Source organism: Rhinolophus sinicus, linkage group LG02 (assembly GCF_036562045.2).
Source record: "Rhinolophus sinicus isolate RSC01 linkage group LG02, ASM3656204v1, whole genome shotgun sequence".
Taxonomy (NCBI): Eukaryota; Metazoa; Chordata; class Mammalia; order Chiroptera; family Rhinolophidae; genus Rhinolophus; species Rhinolophus sinicus.
In genome coordinates this window covers 114,771,305-114,796,043 of record NC_133752.1, presented here as the reverse complement: position 1 = coordinate 114,796,043, position 24,739 = coordinate 114,771,305, and the positions used below count along the sequence as shown (strand labels likewise).

Below are 24,739 nucleotides of genomic sequence, written 5' to 3'. Positions count from 1 at the left end.
TTGGGCTCCAGCTGAGGGACTGTAACTTGGCAGGCATTGGCGTGAGGGCTGGAGGACAGTCACCATTTTCCCTGTATGAGGTCCTCTCCCATGCAGCTGGCAGGTGGGAGACATCTTTCCTGTGTTGAGCCCACCCCCACCACAGCCAAATCTGAATCTGATTGCCCTGGTGAGCTCCACTGCTCCACCTACCTGACTCACAAAGACCCCAACCCACCCAACTAGCCCAACACCAGAGACACTTTCTCTGAGAGCAGCCAGCCCTCCCACATTGCTCTCTTTCTTGAAAAACTATCTGAGTCCGCAGGACTCAGGCAGGAGGCAGGTGGCCTGGGTGTGCTCTGAAACTTTTGCTAAGTAGCTCCAAGCTTAGCACTGGCACCAAACCAGGGTCTACATTAACCTGTGGACCACAACTCTTCCCACTCTAGTGACTCCCTGAGACGCTGCCTTCACCCAATTTGTGTCCCGCACAAGGCTTTATCAGGGGCTGAACCTTAAGGAAGCTGGCAGGTGGCAGCAGGTCAAGTGTCCTGGCTATTTTCAGAGCTACCCCAGGCCCAGTACTGGTGGCAGACATCCTCAGTTCGTAGTGTGGTCTCTCCTACGTGCCTCCAGGGTTAGCACAGGCAGCAAACAACCACAAATCATTTTGTAGCTCTTACCAGGTAGTCCCCAGCTGTTTACAGGCAGTAGGTGACCTGGGCCTGCACCAGAGCCCCTCCCAAGAGGCCCTAAAACCAACATACTTGGAGGTTGGCTTCAGACCACAGCAAAGCACCTCCCAATTAGCCCCACAAGCAGCATATCCAAAGGGTGGTCTCAAAAGGTACTGGAGCCCACTGGGGTGAATCCCACTCAGTGGAGTAAGTCCCCTACAGAGTAGCCTGTGAGCTGTGGATGTGGCCAAGTCCCACAGCCAATCAACCTGAGGGTCAGTCCCACCCACTGACATGCCAATAGCAATCACGGCTCAACTGTAACAGGAGGGCACTCACAAGCCACACAAGGGACACTCCTGGAGCACCCAGAGCAGGTGACCAGGGAGACTGTGCCAGGGCCCCACAGGACACCTACTACATAAGGCCACCTGGCCAAGACTGGGAGACATAGCAGATCTACCTAATACATAGAAACAAACAGAAAGACAAACAAACAAACAGAAACAAATGAGAAAACAAAGAACTACATCCCAAATGAAAGAACAGGAGAAAAATCCAGAAAAAGAACTAACCAAAATGGAATCAAGCAACCTATCAGAGACAGAGTTCAAAACAACAGTTATAAGAATGCTCAAGAAACTTAGTGATAACTTCAACAAAGAGATAACAAGCATTAAAAAGGACATAGAGGGCAGTCGGATGGCTCAGTTGGTTGGAGTGCTAGCTCTTAACAACAGGGTTGCTAGTTCGAGTCCCACATGGGCCAGTGAGCTGTGCCCTCCACAACTAGACTGAAGACAATGACTTGAGCTGAGCTGCTGGTGGCGTGGCCGGATGGCTCAGCTGGTTAGAGCGCATGCTCTTAACAACAAGGTTGTCAGTTCGATCGATTCCCCCATGGGATGGTGGGCTGTGCCCCCTGCAACTAGATTGAACATGGCAACTGAACTTGGAGCTGAGCTGGGCCCTCCACAACTAGATTGAAGGACAATGATTTGACTCGGAACTGATGGGCCCTGGAGAAAACAGTTACCCAATATTATGAAAAAAAAATAAAAAATAAAAAATAAAAGCTGGAGTATCCATATTTATACCAGACAAATAAACTTTAAAACAGAGGCTATACAAGAGACAAGGACCCAGTAATTCCATTTCAAAGTATTTACCTGAAGAAACCTAAATGCTACTTGGAGGGGACCTGTGAATCCATATGTTTATTGCAGCATTGTTTACAGTGGCCAAGATGTGGAGGCAGCCTGGGTGTCCATCTATGAATGAATGGATAAAGAGGAGGTGGTACATATATACAATGGAATAGTGCTCAGCCGTGGAAGAGAATGGGTTCTTGCCATTTGCGGCGGCATGGATGGACCTGGAGGGTCGTGTGCTGAGTGGAGTGTCAAAGAGAGAAAGACAGATGCAATGTGATTTCATTTATATGTGGAATCTAAAGAACAAAATAAACAAAACAGAAACAAACTCATAGATATAGAGAACATACTGATGGTAGCCAGATGGAAGGGGCTTGGGGGTGGAGGTGAAAGAAGGGGAAGGGATTAAAAAGTACAAATTGTTTGTTACACAGTAATCATGGGGATGCAGGGTATAAAAAAAGAAAACTGGAAGACACTTCCTCCTTATTCTGACCAATAATGCATTGATTGGAATAATGTACTGATTTAAATAAGGAATTTCTTCTCCCAGGTTTGCCTCTAAGGAAACTCCCGCTAAACCCCCACCACTGTTCCTCATTTTCTTTTCCATTGAAACTCACTTCGGAATGGAGTCTCCGTCATTAAAACATCTTTGAGAGACTGAGCAGTGCTTGGAAATTAAAAGTAATGAGGACCCCGTCACCAGGATGTAAGGCAATTTCACAGAGCTGGCCGCTAGCCCGCCAAAAGTAAGCAGGCCCAAGAAAGAAACCAGACAGTAAGCAAATGATTGCTGACATAGAGAATGTAAACCTGAGCGTTGCTTTTGGACTTTTCCAGCCTATTGCTGTGAAATGCACCAATTACTGTTGACACTGTTAAGCACAGAGGGCTCAGAATTATTTTGATGAGTTGACTGGTTCTAGGAGGTCAATCTAATTTTATTTTTACTGTTTTGTGTTTTTTTTAGATGCTTATGTAAGGACAAGAAATGACTTTTAACATGCTCCAAACTGCAAAAAGCAAAGAGTTAGCGACAAATGAAATACAATGCAGGAGGACACACCGAGCATACCACTGTTGCTTTCAGGAGGAATCTTGGAGATTGCTGACATCAACTCCCTGCTTGGCCGAGAAGGACACTGAGGCCCTGAGTTGAAGACGTGCCCGGGAGGAAAAAGGTTTTACACAAGGTCACCTATCCATCTATTCCCTCCTAACTCCAGGTCCGATTAGCAGGTAGGAGTTAAAGATAATTCAGCCTGATTCTTAGGCTGGTGAGATTCTGGAAAATCTCTGTGACTCAGTGGATGATTAGTGAATTAGGTGGCCCTCAAGTTGCCCACTGGACTTCACAGGCCTGGGGATCTGGGAGACTTGAAAGCCTCGGCTTCCCCCATACATGCCCAGGGTCTCTGAGCGTCATGTTTACTACCGCACCTCCTTCTCGTGCTCAAGTATGAATGGGGCGGGGGTTGGAGGCATGCTCATCACCTAATTCACTAATCATCCAGCCTCATCGGGACTGCTGGGGAAGAGAACCCTACAGCCCCAGAGGAAAGGCAGTGCAGACTCCTAGACCTGAATGGATTCACACAGCAAGTTTGGTTGGTCATGCAAAGACTCTGTGGAATGACCCATGTGCTGACTCAGAGCTCTTCCAACCAGGAGGTGCCATGGGCCCCCAATGGCCACTCTGAAGGTCTTTGTTTCCCATCAGGCCAATGGGAAAAATACAAGTGACAGTGGCTCCCTCTAGTGGAGTTGTCAGATATGGAATCCGGCTCTGAATCTTAAATGGAGAAAGCACCTGCTGGAGGATACCCAGCTGATGGGGGTGGCCCAAAGATTCTCATACATGTCCTCTCAAGTAATAGATAAAGTTTTTGGAGGAAGTCACTTTGTTGTGTTTTTTATCACCTCCAGCATGGGAGGCTGTGGCTGCAGGGAAAACCACTCTTGATCTCTGACTGTAGGCCTCAGGGTCATTACCAAGCCAGAAGCCAGCTGGCCAAGAGCACTAGCATCCTGCATAGGAAGTCTCTTCCAGCCACTGCCACACTGTGGACAAATTCCCTTCACTTCCCTGGGGCTTGTTTACCTCCATATGTCGGGGATGGTGGTGTGCAGGTCAACCAGCTGATCTCCCATCTCTGAGATGCTCTAAAACGCCATGACTCTCAGATGAGCTCACAGTCTATTGCTCATCCAGGAGGAAGCCACAGCATTGCTCATTGCCTCCCACGCCCGAAGGGAGCCTGCCAGTCAGCAAGCACGTTCACAAACCTCACTGCACTGTGCTCTCACAACAACCATCTGACGCTCCTTATCCTGATGGCTCCTTCTCTGCCCCAGCCACCAGATTGGTTTGTGTTCTGAGACCGAGCTCAGAGACGAAGGATCCTCCTCTGGGGCCCACAGAGCCAAAGATTCCAGGCTGAGTGTTCCATCAGGTCTGTTGGCTTGAGCTTGGAGCCCTGTGAAAATGAGGCTGAGGAATTCCACTCTTCCTTAATAGTAACAGTAATAATAGTAGTAGTAGTAATAATAATGGTTAACACTTATACATGCTTACTACAGACCAGGCACAGTTCTAATCACTCTACTGTTATATTAACTCATTTAATCATCACAATAACCCTATATCAGGTAATCCATAAATGTGTCATTCTTGCATGGATACCAGAATAATTTTAACAAGAGCCAAAGTCACTTGGTTATGATAAATGCTTGCCACTGAGTATAGATGCTTAATAAGAATTGAATCAACATGGATCTCCCTAGGCAAGGAGAGGGCTTTCTTTTTCCATCGTGTACATGGAAATCAGTTTGCCCTCAGTTACCCACGTGATGGAGTTAAAATCTCAGAATCACTAAGTGGGAACAGACATTGCAGACCATTTGGCCTAATTCTCCATTTCCCAGATCAAATGGAGGACTCAGGAATAAGCGCTGAAACGTCTTGCCATGCACCACACAGTGAATTTAGTGGCAGAGCCAGGACTAGCCCCCAGGTCTCCAGACTTCCAGCCCAGAGTTCTCTCCACTCTTCCATGCTATGGCTGCCACACACTGGAGCTGATGAACGGCACTGAGACTGCCCCTTCTGTGGCCCAGTGGGCTCCCTGGCCTTCGGCCAGTCCAGGGGAGCTCAAGACGGAGAATCCTTCTAATACCAGGCTAGGGCACCCAAAAACAGACTAGTAAATCAGTTATCTGCTACTTCACCTCAAAACAAAGACATTGGTCATCCTTGGAGTGGTGCATTCCAAAGGCAGATAGATGGCAGAGAGCAGGGACAGGCTGCCCACCTGTGACATCCCGACAAGGGGTGGCCTTCTTCCGTTACCAATCCACTTTGGACAAGGCCTCCATGGCCCTTCCTTAGGAACTATCCCGGAGGTGTTCTCAGCTTCCCGGTGACTTTCCTTCTTTTCCCAGACTGCTGTTGTGTTCTGCTGCTGCACTCCATACACCCCATCTTTCCCTTTCCCATTGTCTCTGCCTCAGGGTCTTTTGGTCTCCTGATTCTCATTTTGGTTTGTCTCCTGCCAGGATGTGACGATACCTCACCTGTCATTTCCCAGCTGGAGTCAGTGCCACTCATGACCCCAACTTTCCCAGGAGTGGGCTGAGAGGAAAGAGAACCTTCCGGACAATCTTACTTTACGGCTCTGTGGCCATAGGCTTGGCTGGTAGTCCCCTGGTCCAAGGGTACTCGAGAGTTCTCTGGGCATTTTGCTGTGGGTGTTCTGTCACTCGGCTGAGAAGCAGACTCCTCTGCTCTAGTTTGAGTGGGGAGGGTAAGAAGCATGCAGAGGCTAGTGAATAAAATCAGAGGATGGATGTGTGGAGGGACAGAGGAGTGAGAGTGAGAATTAATGACAGAAACTCATATGCAGCCCATCCTAGACGTGGGGTCAGGAAATCAGACAGGGCAGAGGCAACAAAAACTGATGTCTCCCACCAGGGAGACATCGGGGAGGAGGCTCACCCCGCAGGCCTGCTGCTGGGAAGGGTCACCGGGCCTCTCGCAGTAGCCAGAAAGCACCGAGCCTCCAGCCTTTCCTTTTTCCACATACCTCTCAAACCCGCATCCTGGGAGTCCTCCTTGCCTTCACTCTTTCTCTACACCCCACATCCAACACCTCCTAGTGGCTCTCTCTTCAAACTTATCCAGAATCTGTCCATTCCCACCACCTCCACTGTTGACAGACTGGCCCCTACCACCGTCTACTGTCACCTAGATTATTTGAACAGCTTCCTAACTGGTAATCCTGCTAAAATTGAAGTCCAGTCACAGCACTGGTCTGATCAGAGCCTGGAAGAATGGCTTCTCCGATTCCACGTACAAGCAAAGTGCTTTTAGGCGCCTTCCAGACTCTGGCTGGCTGGCCCCAGCCTCTGCTGCCCAGCTGTGTCTGACCTCATCTCCAGCTCCTCTCCTGCTTGCTCACCGCCCTCCAGCCACTCTGGCCTCCTAGCTGTAGCTAGAATGTGCCAGCACAGCTCTCACCTCAGGCCTTTGCAGGTTCTCTTCCCTCTGCCTAGAATGTCTCCCTCCCTCCCCACATGGCTCCCTCTTGACCCCCTCTGCTCTTTACTGAAACACCACCTTCTAGGTCAGGCTTTTCCTATCTCCCTTATTTTAAGCTGATCTCCACCCCTCCCCACTCCTGCTGTATTCCACAGCCCCATTTCCTGATTTCCTCTATTGCATTTGTATCTAGAATATAATATATTTTAGTTATTTATTGTGTCGATTGCCTGCCTCCCCCTACCGGAAACTCACCTTCATAAGTGCACAGGTTTTGTTGGTTTTATTCATTGGCCCAGTGCATAGTAGGCACTTAGTGAACACCTGTTAAGTAAAGAAACAATCAAATGATAGATACAGCTTGGAAAATAGGCCTTCACACAGGAGATGTCAGACTTATGGGGTTTCCTTAGTAAGAAGAGAAGCCTGGAGAAAAAAGGTTGTGTGTGTGTGCGTGTGTGTGTGTGTGTGTGTGTGTGTGTGTTGCTGGGGTGTTTGACAACCCCCTTCACTTATAGTAAACAAAGTGTGAGTTCATAGTGATTTGAATAGGTGATATTATGATTTATAATAAGAAACATATTTGATCTTTGTCCCCATTTCTGGCACAAAGCTCTAAAACTCTTGGAATTTCCTAAGTGATGAGGGAAATAGAGGTGTGTTGTTATATGAATGAGGTGACTTTTGGAAAGCCCCTATGGAAGGGGGCTGGTTGCCAGGAGAACCAACCACCAGATTAGAAGTTTGGAACTGTCAGTCTCCCCACCCCCCACCCCCCCACGACCTCCAGGCCTATGTAAGCAGGTCTCCGTAAAAACCAATGGGGTTCAGAGAGTTTCCGGGTTGGTGAACATGTGGAGATGCAGGGAGGGCGGAGCCTAGAAAGGGCACGGAAGCTCGGTGCCCCTCCCCACATAGCTGGCCCTCTGTGTCTCCTCCCTCTGGCTGTTCCTGACTTACATCCTTTAATGATAACCGGTGATCTCGTCGGTAAAAGGTTTTTCTCAGTTCTGTGTGCTATTCCAGCAAATCAATTGAACCCGAGGAGGCAATCATGGGGACCTCATTCAGAAGCATCAGTAACAATCTGGACTTGCAACTGGTGTCTGAAGTGGGTGTGGGGTAGGGGGCAGTCCTGTGGGACTGAGGCCTCAACCTGTGGGATGTGATGCTACCTCCAGGTAGATAGTTTCAGAACTGACTTGAAGTGTAGGACACCCAGCTGGTGTCCTGAGTACAGTTTGTAGGTGTGGGGGAAACCCCTCCCCACAGAGGAGCTGGGTGCAGACGCCTTTCAGCATCGAAGTGGTTTAACTGTATGTATTAACCAGAGTCAGCAGTTCATTCATTCATGTTGTCACTCACTCCGTCATCTGATATTTTAGAAGTGACAATTCTGTGTCAGGTGCTTCACTAGACATTAGGTGAACACATGGCTCAGAGCACGGTCCCTGCAGCCCAGACTTCTGCAGTCGGGTAAGGAAGCCACAGCACTCACAAAATCTCTGGGAAGGTCCAGGTGTTCAAACAAACTGTACCCCCCTCGCAACACCTAATAAGGAAAGTAAATTCAGGGCAAGAAAATCAGCATCATGTGTTTGTCACCAAGAGGAAAGGCTACTTGGGTGAGTGGCTACTAGTGAGAATTCCTCCCTCCAGAGCACCCTGACAGGATCTGGGGAGGGGTAAGAGGGTGAGAAGGGACTTCCCAGAAGTGACCTTGCTGTCCCTCCCCTGGGGCCAGGCAGGCCAGGAGTGAAGAGCTGTCAGCTGACCACATCACAAAAAGAGCAACGCGGTCACACACTAGAAAGAAATTCTACCTGCTCCTGGGGGACCCTGCACATAGCATCCTCTGGGACCTGGGAAAGCCACAGGAAACGTAACTCTGACCTTAACATTTGCCCACAGGCTGACACTTGGAGAGTGTCCCCTGTCCAGGGTGGGGTTGCTGCAGAGAGCAATCAAGTACCTTTTCTGATAGCACCTGGGAAGCTGGCTGGGTGTTCTAGCATCTTGGAAACCTGCCTACGTTTGTCATGAATACTTGACCTGTCTGCTTAACTTAGCTGTTAATGTGTCCATGCAGCAAAACACATAGCCTCTGAGATTTGCCATATATTTATTTGTTAGTCTTCCATGGCCACTTTTTCCCCGGGTGGGTCTGTGGTATGCACTTTATGCCATCCTTTGACCTCAGACCTCCTTGTACCTGGTCTCTTTTGCCCACACCACCAGCTTTCACCTCTCCCTATTGCCTCACTCCAGCATCTTGGGGCCCATCTTTAATGCCAGCGGGTTCAGTCTCAGTTTCTTCTAATCTGGTCACTGATGTGGGGGGCCACTGGAGGGGTGTCAGGCTGGATTGCCCAAGGAGGGATCTCGTCCTCTGGAGAAGTTAAATGTCCAGGCCCTCTCTGTCCGGCCGCTATCACACCTGTGTGTAGGTCTCCTTGCTTGGACCACTGTGCCAGCCTTTTCCCTGCCAGGGAAGAATCAGAACAAAAGGAAGTACAGTTTAGTGATCTCAGGGTCTGCTGCAAGATAAACGGCACCAGGGAGCCAGGAAACACCCTCTGGCGTCTTTCCTCAGCTCCTCTGGCATTTGCATAGTGGTTCCCCACCTAGCCCTATTTCTGGTCTCTCTGGTTTGCTCAAACCATACCTTCCACGCCAATCCCCCACAAAGGCCCCTGCAACCCATCAGCCACTGCTGAGCATGGCCAACCTGAAGCCACTCCTCAGAAGTTGCTCGTACATACTATGTCATTAATTATCTACATTTACTGGCCCCTTAGCACCCTAAGAATCAAGTCCAAGAATTTTCCTTGACTTCCAGCCCCTGGAAAGGGAAGCTTCATACAATCTGCTCAGCTGGGTCCCCTGCTCTCTAATATCCAGCACTGTGTACCTTGGTCCCAGGGGTCCATCTCTGACACTCTGTGTGTATCAGGCATATCCTCCCTCCATGAAAGAGTTCTAGCCACAGCTTGGCCCCTCCCTCGGCCCACCCACCGAATGCTCCTGTCTCCCTCCCCCAGCCTCAGTCTCACCACCCTCCAGGCTCAGCCCAGCCCACCACTTTCATGAGCGTCTCTGGCCATCCCAACATGAGTGATCTTTCTCTTCCCTGATTTCCTGCCGCCTTACCGTCTGTCCCAAGGCATACACAATTGTTTTCTATTAGAAAGTGTGTGAGATTGGAGGCCCTAAGTCCTGTGTTTAATGTCTGCCTCTCCCTTGCACTGGGCAAAGACAGTTAGGCCCCTCACTTATCCATCCATATATGATGCCTGTGATGCTATAACTACACTAAGCCCTTTAAGAACAGACTGGGTTTGTCCCAAAACAAATAAAACCAATAATTGCTTGCTATTCTGTTCCCACACATGTACTCATAAAACAGGAATGACAGCGATCAGGTGCGTCCCCAGTTTCTCAGGGCTACCACGAGGATCAAATGCTTGTGAAACTGCTTTGGAACAGGTTAAGAGTCACAAAAATGTCATTAGATATGACTGTGCCTATGCAGTAAACTCCTATGGATAAAAAGATTTAATATTTATCATTTCAATTATGTGAGAGCAAGCCCCAAGGTCCATAACATGGAGTAACGTGTAATTTTGCTAAAGCACAGGTATGACCCCAATGCGTACTGCAAGCCTGGGGTTCTGCAGGCAGCAGCTTGCCTCGTGGCTAAGTGTTGATGAGCATCTAGTGTCAGGCCTATAAGGATGTCACCCGATGCTTTCCACTGGCTTTGTCCACGTGCAATGACTCCCACAAAGTAGTTGAAAATGAAATGAAACAAAACAAAAACCTTTGTTTCTGTGTGAAATTCCAGTGGTCATCAAATGAAAGATAACACTTTAGCACATGGTCAAAATGCAGTTTTGTATTGTTCCACAGGGAAGTAAACAGAAATCTGATCGCTCTCCTTTCAGGCTTGTGACTGGGAGAGGCCTGTACAAGCACTTCTGTGTTCAAATGTTGAGCTGTGTCAGGTGTCTGGGCACAATTTCCAAATGCCAGGGGTCTGCATTAGGCTCAGTTCTCATGTTATGGCAGTAAATTATACACCGCGGGCTTTATCCCAGGGCTGCCTTGATATTTATACCACAGTGGTTCAGAAGCATGTGGAGAAGAATGGTGGACGGTGCAAGAAAGCTAAATCCTTACCTTCCATGGTGGGAAGTCAACTTTCCTAAGACTTGAAAAATAAGGGGGAAAGAGGGAATGTGTGTTATTGAGAAATACAGTGGCAAATGTATTAGGTTGGCACAAAATTAATTGCAGTTTAAGAGGTTAAAAAGTATTGTAAAAAACACAATTACTTACTTTGCCCTAACCTAATAGAAGAAAAAGCTAAAGAATTGAAAGAGATTGTTTCTGGGGAGTGCAAGATAGGGATGGGGCCACGGACTGTTACAAAGACAACAACAACAATAAATAACTTTGTTATAAGCCTTGTTGAAATATTTTATCGTTTTAAGCTTAGACTAATATTTTAATTTAAAGGAAAAGAAATACACAAAATACTTGAAAATATCCCAGAATGGAAAGACACAATTCTCCAGATTAAAAAGTTCAAGTTCTAAGGTTGCCAGGTCTAGCAAAAACAAACAAATATAAACAAAGAAGGATACGCAGTTAAACTGAATTTCATAAACAGCGAGTTTATGAAAATCTCTTAGTAAAAGTATGTCCCAAATATTGCAAACATTGCTCATAGTTTATCTGAAATTCGAATATAATGTGCATCCTCTATTTTATCTATGCCCAATACACAAATACACAGGTACAGAGCCAGGATATTGCAGGGCACCAGGGATAAAGAGAAGAGGCTAACAACTTCTAGATGGAGAAATGCCGCATCCACAGAAATCAGACAGCATCGACTTCTCACAGCAGGATTGGAAGTTCAGACGCAGTGGAGCAATACCTTCAAAATTCTGAAGAAAAATGACAGCCATCCCGGATTTTTACACCCATCTAACCATAATGAAGTTTGAGAAAAGCATTTTTAGGCATGCAAAGTTTCAAAAACATACCTCCCCTTTACCCTTTGTTAGAGAACTAGTGGAGGATTTGCTCCACCAAAAGAAGAAGCAAACGAAAGAAGAAGAGACGCAGTACAGGAAAATGGAGACCCAACATGGGAGAGAAGAAAATGAATCCCCAGGACAAAAGCTGTGCAGAGCCAGAGAGACAGGAGGCAAAACTGGAGTGGGAGAATGGAAGACTTCAGGGGAAAAAGGAACAGATAGAAAGCCCGATGCGTTTGATTGCATGGAAAATGGTGTTTAGGTAGGTTTTCCAACTCTGTTGGAGAGTTTGGAAAGAATTATAAATACGTACAAAGAAAATTAAGCAGGTGAAGAAAATTAGGAAATTATTAACGAAATGTTTACAAGAGACTAAGTGAGCATTATTATAATACACTGCTTGGCAATGCAAAAAATAATATTTGATAGGGATAACGATATAAACACGAAGCATTGATTTAACCAGTAAATTATGCTGGAAGCAGAGAAAGTGGGGTTTCATAGAAAGAGAAGAGGTAATGTCCCATTGCCCAGGATGAAAATCAGTCCTTATAGCAGCTTACAAGGCCCTATGCAATCGTGTTGCCCCAATTCAGTCTAATTTATTCCTTATTGCTCTCCCCTCGTTCACCTTCCTCCAGCAATAAGGGCCACATATGACCTCCCACCTCAGGGTCTTTGCACTTGCTGTTCCCTTTGCTTAGAATGCCCTTCCCCCACATATCCACAGGGCTCTCCCTCCCATCTGGTCTTTGTTCAGATGCCATCTTCTCAGTAAGGTCACCCACTTCTCCCACTCCCTTATTTAACATTGCATTTTTCCCTCAACATTCCCTACATTACCCTCATGAGTGCTCATTTTCCTCTATATCTTTCTGTATAGAGCACGTCCTCTATATAATGAGATAATCAGAGTGATAGTTAAAGATTTGCTTATTCTCCCCAATGGAGTGAAACCTCTATGAGGGCAGGGAATTTACATCTATTGATGATTTATTCACTAATGTACCCAAGCTTAGTGAGCAGCACGAAGTAGGAGCTTTATAAATATTTGTTAAATGAAAAAAGAAATCAAGAAATAGCAATGTAAGCATTGATTGAGAAAAACAAGGGTAAATACCAGAAACAAACCTGAAAAAATTTAAAGTTGTTGTCTCTGAAGTCTTCCATAAGAGAAAGGCAGGGCGGCTGATTTTCCTTAGAAGCCTTAGAGTATTATTTGGCTTCCCAAACTGTGCATGCATTACTTTCATAAAACATTTAAATGATTTTTAAAAATATGCGCACTGCTTTCACCTCCCCACCGAAATCACATTTCATTCTAAAACCAAAAGGAGGTGACTACCAGGTTACCTACTCTTTTCTATTATTAATCCTAGAAGTCGTCTTTCTCTCTTCCACCTCTTTCTCTCACCCACCACCTGCAAACCATCATGAAGACCTGATGTTCCCACCTCCACCGTAGCTCTCAAACCCAATCACCTCTTCCTGTCTCCGTCACTACTGCCTGAGTGCCATCTTCACCTGGATGTTGGAGAAGTTTTCTAACGGGTCCACCTATGTCCATCCAGTCCATTACACCATGGCCAGACAGATATTCTCAAACACAAATCTGACCATGTCGCTCCACTGCCACTCACTTAAAACATGCCCATGGCGTCCTGTGGCTCCTGGGCTAATGATAAAACAGCCCTCCCACCTCGCTCCACGTTTGCTTTTCCCTCACCACCCGGTCTCGTACTCAGCACGTTTCCCCGCCGCAGGGCCTGTGGACATGCTGTCCCCTCTTCCCGGAATGCTGTCTCTAGCACTTTTACCTCTTTACCTCCTGCTTATCATTTAAATATCAGCTAAAGAGTCACTAAGTCAAATCCTCCTATTTTAGTCTGTGACAGCACAGGTGTGTGGCTTTCTGCGCTTTGTAACACTTGCCACAGTTGCAGTTTTACATTTGGTCTGATTGGATTAACATCTGCCTCCACTCCTACCATCAACACACGCGCGCACACACACACACACACACACGCACACTCACTCACAAGCTTCATTAAAGGAGGGCATCATTCATTTCATTTATCATTATATCCCTATGGCCCGTACATAGGCAGGAACTCAATAAATAGATATTGAATAATTTGTTGAAACACGGCCTTTTACTACTGCAACAACCCGTATGTACTTCTTGGGGATGTATAATGGTTTTTCATCTGTCTTACCTCACCCTAGACTTGGAGCCTGCTTGTTTTTTCTTTAAAGCCCTGCCACTCACTTCTCTATATAGTACTTCCAGTTCCCATCTTCACACATAACTTCTGGAATGTGTATTGACATAAAAGGGGCAGAAGATTATGAGTTGTGTGGGATTTCTATCCTGGAGGGCCAACATATTATAAAATCCTTCCTTACACTTTGCCTTTTAAACATAATCATCCATGATATATTTCCAGCACTTCACATATCATCTTTAAATATATCATCTTCTTTCATAATTCAACACGGATTCAGTTGGCTGAATCCCAGTGCACAACTGATTGAAGCTGAAGATTTGGCGCTTTAGGCAAACCTGGTGGTTTTTATCTTTTCTCAAATCTTTAACACCTATGCTCTCTGCTGGAGAGTCCTCTCTTTTCCCTCATTTTTATAAACAAAGAGGAAAAATGCAACAGAAAGAGGCAAATTATTGCACGTGCATTATTATACAGAAAAGAGGGTGACACTGGCTGGCTGGCAGGGCTGTTCTGAAAATACCGATTGGTCAGCTAATGAGCAAAATTCCAAGTCCAGCAGAAGAGAGGGGACCAGAGAGTTCTAAATTTGAACATCTAATGTTGAGCACCACTTGTTTACACTCCTTGTGCGATTAGGGACTGCTTGATAATCCAATATTAATTTAATTCTTTGCTGAGTAAAACTAGCTTGAATTTATCCATTTTCTTCCCTCTTTATTCAGAATTGTATGATAAAAAAAATATTCTTTAAAGTTCTCTCTAAAGAGTAAAACTATCAAGTTGTCTTCCTTTACATTAAATCCCTTTCAGACACAAGCTAAGATAATCATGGGGAGTCCTAATTTTTTAATGTCTGCAATATAATACACTTGAACCATGAAACCTGAGAATTCCTATGCATGTATTTTTAAAACACCCCTTCCTTTGCCCCCCATAATCAGTCTCTGGCACTATCTATTGGCGGGGTGAGTTGGGGGGGTCACATCTTCAAACAGACTGCAGTCCCTAGAGCTTGAGCCATACCACATCCTCAGGGGAAGGCGAGGGCCAATATTTGAATGATCCTGCCTCTGGCTGAACGCTGTGTGAGCCCCTAACCATCTCAAGTCATGTCTACACTTGCTGCTCTTGTCACCATATTTGGAGTTAGGCTCAACAGTTGTTTCCCAACCATTCTTGCCATTTCTGTGAGTGATGTGCAATTTGGCGTTCCAGGAAACCTTGATCTTGATCAAATGTGTTTGTCTGGGGTATGTCACTAAAGCCCTGCGCCTTCCCACAAAGGGGAAGGCGTGGCATGCAACACGTTTAGGGCTATGGTTTATGTGCAGACACCCACAGGAAAATTGTCAGAACACTCTCAAGGCTTAGTATCTACCATTATCCAACCCCGCCTCCCACCGTTTTATTGAGATGTAATTGGCGCACAGCACTGTATAAGTTTAAGGTGTGCAGCATAATGACTTCACACATTGTGAAATGATTACCACAGTGAGTTTAACATCCATCATCTCATATAGACACCAAAAAAATATTTTGTTGTTGTTGTATGAGAACTTACAGGATTTACTCTCTCAACAACTTTTAAATACACCATACAGCAGTGTTAACTATAGTCACCATGTTGTACATTACATCCCCAGTGCTTATTACCTTGTAAATAGAAATTTGTACTTTTTGACCATCTCCATCCAATTCCCCCACCCACCAACCCCATCTCTGGTAACCACAAATCTGATCTCTTTTTCTATGAGGTTCGTGTTTTGGTTTTGATTTGGTTTGTTTAGATTCCACGTATAAGTGAGATCATGCAGTATTTGTCTTTTTCTGTCTGACTTATTTCACTTAACACAATGTCCTCCAGGTCCATTCCTGTTGTCACAAATGGCAAGATTCCCCTCTTTTTTTGGCTGAATAATATTCTGCCATTATCTTTAAGAGCAAGTGTACATTAAAATCATCAATGAAACGCTAATTAAACAAGATACTATTTAATGCTGATCAAATTAACAACTCCCCCTTTCCCCCACACACACTAGAATATTCAGAGCTGGTTGGGTGTTATAATCACTGTCATTCAGAGCTAGTGATTTCTTCTATCTGTTTGCCTCTCAATTTCTATAACCATCTATTATCGCTTTTTCAAGATGGAAATAATGTTTCTGATTCTAAAAAAAAATACTCACTGCAAACGATTCAAGGACTACAATTCAGTTAAAAAGAAACTGAAAATTATGTACATCTCTTCAACCTAGAAAAAACACACATATTGCCTTTGGAGTCACACAGAGCTGGTTTTAGTTACCAACGCGGTGCCTCATCTGACAAGTGGAAATAAGGACTGAAGCTGCCTCATGGTGTGAGGATTTAAGAGGATATTTGCATGTGGCACAGTGTGTAGTAACTGGTGGCTACGACCATTGCTGTTATTGATATACTTCCACTCTTTTTTATGCATACATATGTACATATATACATGCCAATGTGCACTGTTTATGTCCCCACAAGTGGCTTTTGTGTGACCAAAAGATTATTTAGAAGAGACGTTGCTTTGATAAATAAATATTTAATTTATTAAGATTATAAATCTTTAAATTGAGATCTTCCTGAAGCTTTTGAGCTCAGTTGATACATTTTATTACTCTATTCATAAGCAGAGTTTGCCTGTTTTGTTTTCCAAAAGGCTGAACTCCTTGAGAGTCTTTGAAAGCAGCAAGAAGAGGAGAACCTCTTGAAGGTTATGTGTTATGGATTTAATGTTTGTGCCTCACCCTCCGAATTCATATGCTGAAGCCCCAAGCCCCAGTATAGCTATATTTAGAGATGGGGGCCTTTAAGGAAGTAATGAGGTCATAAATGAGGTCATCGAGGCGGGACTCTGGTCCCCTGGGATTGGTGTCCTTATAAAAGAGAGAGAGACCCTGGAGCGCGTTCTCTCTCTCTCTCTCTCTCTCTCTCTCTCTCTCTCTCTCTCCATAGAGAAAAGGTAATGTGAGGGCACAGTGGGTAGCTCAGAGGTCAAGGGCAGGGACCCACCCACCACTAGATGCTTAACATCCCTGGAGATGGCCAGAATTTGGAGCTCAGGCTACAGGGTGCATAAAAGTGGCCAGACCTGAGTCTGGGGGCTCTTAGCCTGACAATGATGCTGCATAGCCCCTACGGGGTTTGTGAACTGAGATTTATACCCAGTTTTAGAGCTGTCAGATTTCGCAAATAAAAATACAGGATCTGCAGTTAAATTTGAGTTTCAGATGATTTTGTAATATTTGGGATATTTTTATACAAGAAAATTATTCACCATTTTCTGGAATTCAAATTAACTGGACATCCTGTATTTTATCTGACAACCTTACCCAGTACAGGAACAATTTTCTGGAGGGCATTTTAGTAATGCATGGCAAAAATATTTAAGGCATACATAATTGTTAGCATAGCTATCCCACTTCTAGGAATTTATTCACACACACAAAAATCATTGGATAATAGATAGACATGTACAGGTAATGATATTATCAGTGTATCATTTATAATCATACAAAAACTGAATTAACATAAGAGTCATTAAATAGTTTTGGTACCTTTGTTCAAATGTATGCAGCCTTAAAATTATATTTTTAAAATCCATATTTATTATTACAAAAAGATGTCCAAAATATGACATTAAATTTAAAAAGGTAATAAAGTAATTTTAAGTTTAATTTTATTTTTAACCAAGTATTTTATATGTACAACTTAAACACACACATGAAAAATATCTGAATAATTATACAAAGATGTTAACAGGCATTATCTCTGGATTGTGGCATTATTGGTGACTTTTACTTTACCCTATATGCCTTTATGCATATATTATTTTAATAACCAGAATAAAACATATAGCTGTTACAATTTTGGAAATGACAGCATTCTTTGATAATTCTATAATCTTCAGATCTGAAGCAACGAGTCCATGTGTCAATTCAGGAACTCCTCACCTAAAGTCGAGGGCACGTTCCTCATCCCCTTTTGGTGTTGATTTATCTAAGCTATGACATCTTTTCCTTGTCTGAGCCACAGAAGAACCTGGATGTATATTTGCTATTTTTGTTCATTTGTTTGTTTACAGGGAGGTGTTTTTATTTTCTAGCTACCCAATATCCATTTTATCCTTTCTTTTCATTACAGAGAACCAGTTTTCCTCTGAAGAAACCATTTCCCATCCCTATACTCAGTCCACGTGCTTTGGTTAAAATTGATTCCAACCTTGGCTCCAAGAGTAACCCAAATATGTCCAGTCAGAGCAAACCATTCTCCTGGCCTAATATAAAAATTCTGTCCAGACAAAAGAATGAGGTAGAATTCTAACTAATGAAAATCAGATCATAGGCTTTGTCAGATCAACAGAAGCACTCTTTTTATTGGACCACTACCTGGGAGGATATGTGTCTGGAGTTGTTAGCCATCTTACCACCATCTGAAGCCAACATGGACAGCAGAATTGCATTAATAGAGATGAAAGGATTTTTACCTCCTGGATCATACTGTATCTGAATCCCAATTTTACTTTTTAAAGAATTTTATTATTTTCAAGTAACATAGTATGAACCTTAGACTTATCATGAACTTTCCAGCAAAGTCTCTAGTTAATTTAATTGATATAAGAATGAAATTAATTGAGTCAATAGCAGTAGGTGGAAACACTACTTAAAGATATGGGTAGAATTTCATAGGTGGGAATACCCTAAGGAGTAGGGTTGCCAAGCATCCCGTATTTAATGATTATGCCTGCTTCCTGTAGTGACTTTCTCAGGACACCCTAAATGTCCTGTTGTCAGCTTTTTTCAATAAATTACAAAAATTCAGCAGTTAGAGCTATTTATCAAATTTATCTGAGCATTAAATACTTTTATTTGCTAAATTTGGTGGCCCTACTAAGGAGTCATTCAAGCCCTCCAACTTTCCAGCTTCAGCTTGCTCTATAATATTTCTGCCACCCACAGCCGACTTTTAGATGAAGTTATATGAGTTGATACATTTCCCATTTTTGATTAAGTTGGCTTGAACCTGATTTTTAGTCTCTTGTAACCAAAAGAAAGCTAACTTGACCCAATTAATTACAGAACCACCAACACCTAAGCTCTACAGCCTAAGCTCTAATAACAGCTCTAATAACAGCTACATTTTATTAATCACTTACTGTGTGCTAGACAAACATATGACAAAGTTCTTCACTTTACAGAGGTGGCTGAGGCCCTTGGGCCAACATGTCCCAGTTCACTTAGGCTGCCCTTGGAAAGAGTCAGAAATGGGGAAAGCGCTCTTGCTGTCCTGGTTTCTGCTCCCCAGCCATCGCACCCACTGTGCTCAGCTGCGTGGCTGCTCCCCCTGAAGGACGGCAAAGGCGGGGCCAGGAGCCCCTGTAGACGCCTGCACGGATGGAGGCTGGCAGGCAAAGCTATTCGGTTTGTTTCTGAGTAAATCTATTTTTCAAACATCTCCACCTGATGACTTCCTGGCAGCCCTGAATATTTTATGGAGGAAGTTCCAGTAACAGAAGAGACACAGTCCCTTACCTCCCCGTCTTAGCAGCCTGAGGGAGGGCTTCAGGCTCCAAGAGAGGGTCAAGGGTAGACCAGTGTGGCGGAAGGAGGGGGAATTTATGACACTATGCCCCCAAAGTCAGTAGGATGACGACAACCACCCCACCCCAGGTTCACTCCACTCCCTCCAAGTGCGCATGCGCACTTTCCACCGTTGGGAAAATCAGAGAACAGTTTCCGTGGCCTGGCGCAGCAGTGCTTCAAATACAAGGGTTCTTTTCTAATCTACCTCTGAACTGCAGGGCGCACACTCAGCCTGTCCATCCACAGGCCCCTAGCGATGCTCAGTAAGTGATGGTAACCTCTTGTACCTGGATTCCTACGACAGCCTTCTGTCAACGGCACACCAAGGGCAGTGCCCTGAGAGAGGTCTGCCCCCATACAGGCAACAAAGGGGTGCGTCGTCCACAGAGGATGTAAAAGCAATAGTAAGACTAACCAAAAGTCGGAGCCTTTCATTTTCACACGTGCCAGCAACTATAAACAATGTCAGTGATAAAGTATCCCTCCAGACTAGGGTGGACCACCTCTGCCCACGACTGACAATGCCAGTTACTACTCCCTCTGGGGTCCCAACTTCTAGTCTCTGTCCCACTCCTGTCCTCACCTCAGCCAGAAGCATCACCCCCAAATGGGATCTAGGAATGTGATGCTTCTGCTTTAAAACTCTGGCTTTCTTCCACGGCCTTCAGAATGAATCTAACTTCTAGCAGCTTCATGAATCGTCTCCAAATCTGACTCCAACCTATGTTTCCAGCTTCCCCTGCACCCTTTCACCCTCCATCCCCACGTGTCCCAAGCTCCCAGTACCTTGAACACATCATCCCATTTTCAGGCCCCCATGCCTTTGTTCAAGACATTCCTTCTTCTAAGAATTTTCTTTTCAATCTTGAAAACTCTGACTTATCTTGCAAGGCTTGGACAGTGTGTCAGTTTGTCTGGGAAACCTTCCTTAACTGCCTCCAGCCAGGACGGATTCATTCCTCTTCCTCCCTTACCTGGAGCACCTGCTACGTGCCTCCACTGTCACTGCATATTCTACGCCCTCTGGTTCCATTAATTACTGGTGACCTTTGCACAATGGGAGGGGGTTTAGAGGTGCTGATTCCCCCCTCCCCATGCAGTTGAAAATCTGCACATAACTTTTGACTCCCCACAAACTTCACTGTAGTCCCTTGGTATCCACCTGGGATTGGTTTCAGAATTTGCAGATGTGCAAGTCCCTTATATGAAATGGTCGTAGACCAACCCATACAGTCAGCCCTCTGCAACCACAGATCGAAAATGCTGAGGGGGAAGCCAAGGGAGTCCCAAAGAATCCTCTGAGACCTAGTAGCATGGCTGGGGCAGGCTGGTTGCAAAAGTGGTTCAAGCTCCCCACCCTGCCTTCGCAAGGTCACTTTCAGCTCCTCCCACCAAGAGGCAGAGTCTATTTCCCCATTACTTGAGTCTGGACTTGTCTAGTGATTTGTTTTAGCCAGCAGTATGTGGCAGAGGTGACTGCACTAGTTCCAAATCTTGATCTCAGGTGGCTTTGATGCTTCAGCTTGCTCTCGGGCCCTGTATCCTCCATAAGAAAAAGCCCAGGCCAGCTGCTAGAGGGACAGGAAAGACACGTGCAGGAGAACTAAGGCTCCCCGGACAAGAGCCAGCCAAGCCCCAGAAGCAGTGCCACCTGATCAACCCAGGCTGACCAGAGAGGCACGAGGAAGCGCAGGTCAGGCCCCATCAGAAGAGCTGCCCAGCTGTGCTCAGCCCCTACTGCTGACCTGCTGAACTGCAACCTAGGAAATAATGGTTTTTGTTTCAAACCCCTAAGGTTTAAAGCGGTTAGTTCCATAGCGATAGCTAACTGGTTTACCAGTCCTGGAGCTGTCCCTCCTCAAGACTCCAAGTTATATGAGAAAATAAATGTGCTTCTGGTTTTTGTTTTCCTGACACTGTTGGATGCAGCCAATAGCTCCCTGATACCGTGCTGCTGAGGACTGAAAAGATGAGACCTTCAAGGAAATGCCAGTCCAATTGGACTTAAAACATGTTTTTCAAGTAGGTTGTCAACCCTTTGAGGTGAGGACTGGTGCCTTGTGTATCTAGAAAGGATTAGCATGAAAATACAAGGTAACCTCCAACTTTCCTCAAAAAATTACGAATAGAATTACCATATGACCCCACAATCTCTCTCCTGGGTAACTACCCCAAAAAATCAGAAAACATTTATCCGTTAAAGATATATGTGCTCCTATGTTCATTGCAGCTTTATTTACGGTGGCCAAGACATGGAAACAACCAAAGTGTCCTTCAATAGATGCTTGGATAAAGATGATGTGTAGTATATATACACAATGGAATACTATTCTGCCATAAGAAAAGATGAAATAGTGCCATTGGTGACAACATGGATGGATCTTGAGATTATAATGCTAAGCAAAATAAGTCAGGCAGAAAAGATAGAGACCCATATGATTTCACTGATATGTGGTATATAAAACTGAAAACAACAATGGAACGAGAGAAAAAAATGAAGAAACAAAAACTCATAGACACAGACAATAGTACAGTGGTTACCAGAAGATAAGGTGGGAAAGGGGTCGTAGATGAGGGTAAATGGGATCTAATATGTAGTGATGGAAGGAGAACTGACTCTAGGAGGTGAACACACAATGTAATGTATAGATGATGTATTACAGATTTGTACACCTGAAACCTAACTTTACTAACCACTGTCATTACAATAAACTTTAATTTAAAAAAAAAATGATTCGCCCCAAGAAAAACCCACAAAAAACAGGGTAACCTCCACTGAGTGTGAAGGAAGTGGGCCAGTCCACACAGAGGCTTCATGCAGGACACTGTATATGAGCTAGGTGGTCTTTGAGGGAGGTTTAGGATTTAAACAGACGGGGATAGAACGGGAGGTGAAGAAAGGCAGGATCCTATCTGGGCCTGAAAAATGGACATTCCATAGGGATTTGTTCTGGGAAGAGGTGAATGACTAGGAATCGAGTTCAGATGTGGTGATTTAGGGCATGAAGGACATACAAGGAAAGAATAGCTTTCTCAATACAGGCCCCTCTTCCCCCAAATATCCATGCTGTGAGTTCACAAGGTGAAGCTGCTGGGAGGGACAGCCAGTATGCTCCACAGCCAATCTCAAAAGAGTTTCAAAAGGTGCATCATCTCAGGGGTCGCCCCATGACCCCAGAAGGGACCAGGCTGAAGAATCCCTTCGACCTGTGGGTTCCTGCTCCCTTTCTCTTACCCAGTGCACTTACTGGTGACAGCATGGCAGTGGTGTCACAGAGGAGGCCTTTAGTAAAGGTGGGATAGCAGGCTGAATAGATTTTACAAGCCTACGAAAAAGTAACAGAGAAGTGCTCATTTCTTTCAAACTGCTAGAGTCTGCCACATGTCTCTCTCCATCTGAGTTGCCCTGAGCCTGAGAGGAATGATCATGGGCTTACAGGATCACCCCAGGCTCTGGATAGGGTCATCCCTTTGGAGCTCAGAGGTAAGAGGAAGCCTCCCTGCTCCTTGGTCCCAACTGCAAACATGAAAGCACTAGATAATCCCCAAACCAAACTAGCTTCAGAACTAGAGCCCAGGGAAGGAGGAAACGATTATTTATTTTGGCCAAGAAGCCTACTTCCTTTTATTGAGCAATGATTGTGTGCTAAGCATATCTTATCCTCATGAGAAAACGCTCACGATATTTCTGTGAGATGAGCATAATAATCCCCATTTTATAGTTGAGGAGCACCAGGCCCCAAGAGAGGAGGAAACTGCCCAAAGTTGCCACACTAGTGAGCGGGAGAGGCAGGATTTGAACCCAGGTCGTTCTGACACTGAAGTCTGTACTCTCCCCATGAAGCTCCCATGCAGTGCCTGGCTGTTATGACTTCCTCAGTCTGAGAGGAACGCAAGCTTTCACTGGAGATTATTTGTATAGGCATCCCATCTTAGCCAAGAGAGTAAGTAAGTGGACACGTTAGACTTCAGAATCGGCTCTGTTCTAAAGTAACCATGGTAATTATATGGTTTGGGGCCAATCAAGTGATCTCTTGAGGCCTCAATGATTTTTTCATTTATAAAATAAGAAAGCTAAGTTGGATGATGGATCAGACCCCTTCCAGCTCCCACCACTGGGAAGTTTGCCATCTCTTCCATAGAAAGACTAACCCAGACTGAATAAGCCTTCTGTCCCATGTCAGGGCTTCTAGAAAAGAGGCGCAGATTGGCTCAGGTTCAAACCTCCTCCAACCCACCATGTCAGGGGATGAGGTCAGCCAGGACCAACTTGGCTGCTGGAGGCTCAGCTTTGTGGGTGACAGGCAGTTAAGGGGGTAAGTGCGATGGGCTCTCAGGCCCTCTGATAATCATTCTGTCTGACAACATCCAACCAGAAGGGTAAAGATCCAGCAAGCCAGCCATTCTGGGTCATGGAAAACTTCACCACTGCTTGCTTTGCTTTGGGAAAGGAGAGCTTGTCAGTCTTATCCCCACGCCCCTCCTTCCAAATCCCTTACTTGGCAGCAAAGCCACACTAAGGTGCCTTTCCTGAAAGTCAGTCCTGGGGGATCAAAAATCAGTGAAGATATTGATTGGCTCTCCACACACACCAACCCACCAAATCAATTAACAACCCATGGGGGCCGGCCCTGGGAGAGGGAAAGAATGGCATCGCAGCAGGAATCGGCTAGGTGGTGGCTGGTCTCAGTTAGATGGCAGCTGATGGCTAAATAAAGGGAAGTGAGGGGAATAAGCATTTGATCGCTTCCCTCTGGGGCAGCTCTGCTACCTGCATTGCCTATGAGGCAAAACCCCGCCTCCTCCCACCACTCCTCCCAGCCTCCCAGGGAGAGAGGCTGCAGGATTCTGACACAGAAAGCCTGCAGTCGCTGGGAACTTCTCCAGGACACAGCCTGTGCAAGGGAAAAGGTTTGCATGCAGAGAGGAAGAGTAAGGGAAACAGAGTCATTGGTTTGAGTCAGGTGGGAATTTGAACCAATAGTTGGTTGCTGGTGGAGGGTGGTGGAGGGGTCCATGCAGTGACCGGGTTGTTTTTCTTCCCCTGCTCTGCCTGGTTAAGTGACAATCCATTCCAGATGTCCAGACTGGGGACTCACCACTGCAAGAGGCTCCAGCCCCCACAGCGGCCTCACAGGAAGGACTCAGGTGGGCTTTAAGGCTGTTTGGGAGCAGGATGGGAGGCGGAGTGGGTGCAGGGGGAGAAGCTTCAGTGTGACTGTGACCATTCATCCAGGACAGGAGATGACAGCTGGGGAGATGGGAGTTGGCCATGGGCAGCTGTGCTGCAGGTGACCCTCCATGCTGCTGCGAGGCACTGCGCATGCTGCAGACGACCAGCAGTGAAGGACTAATCTGGGGGCTAAAGGTCAGACGGCTGTGGCGGCATGCACCGTCCAGGTCCCCGGGGCTTTTGCCCCTCAGTGCCATTATCTATCTGCTGAGTGGGATGGAATTTGGGAGAGAAACCTAACTGCACATTTCACAGAGGGCTCTCAGGGGAAGAG

At 45.5% G+C, this 24,739-nt stretch overlaps 2 long non-coding RNA genes across 6 annotated transcripts in view; one reads left to right on the top strand and one right to left on the bottom strand.

Moving 5' to 3' along the window:
* Positions 1-24,739, bottom strand: part of LOC109438629 (potassium voltage-gated channel subfamily A member 6) — a 61,893-nt gene that overhangs the window by 17,724 nt on the left and 19,430 nt on the right. For 4 of the 5 annotated variants that reach the window (XR_012493827.1, XR_012493828.1, XR_012493830.1 and 1 more), the window contains one exon: positions 8,459-8,835. The exons of the other annotated variant lie outside the window; for it this stretch is intronic. This is a non-coding gene — a long non-coding RNA (potassium voltage-gated channel subfamily A member 6). Of the gene's footprint in view, positions 1-8,458; positions 8,836-24,739 lie in introns of those variants that run through there. 5 annotated transcript variants of the gene reach the window in all.
* LOC109438632 (uncharacterized) overlaps positions 23,411-24,739 on the top strand; it is a 30,553-nt gene continuing 29,224 nt past the window's right edge. The window contains exon 1 of the long non-coding RNA XR_012493832.1: positions 23,411-24,380. This is a non-coding gene — a long non-coding RNA (uncharacterized LOC109438632). The remainder of the gene's footprint in view (positions 24,381-24,739) is intronic.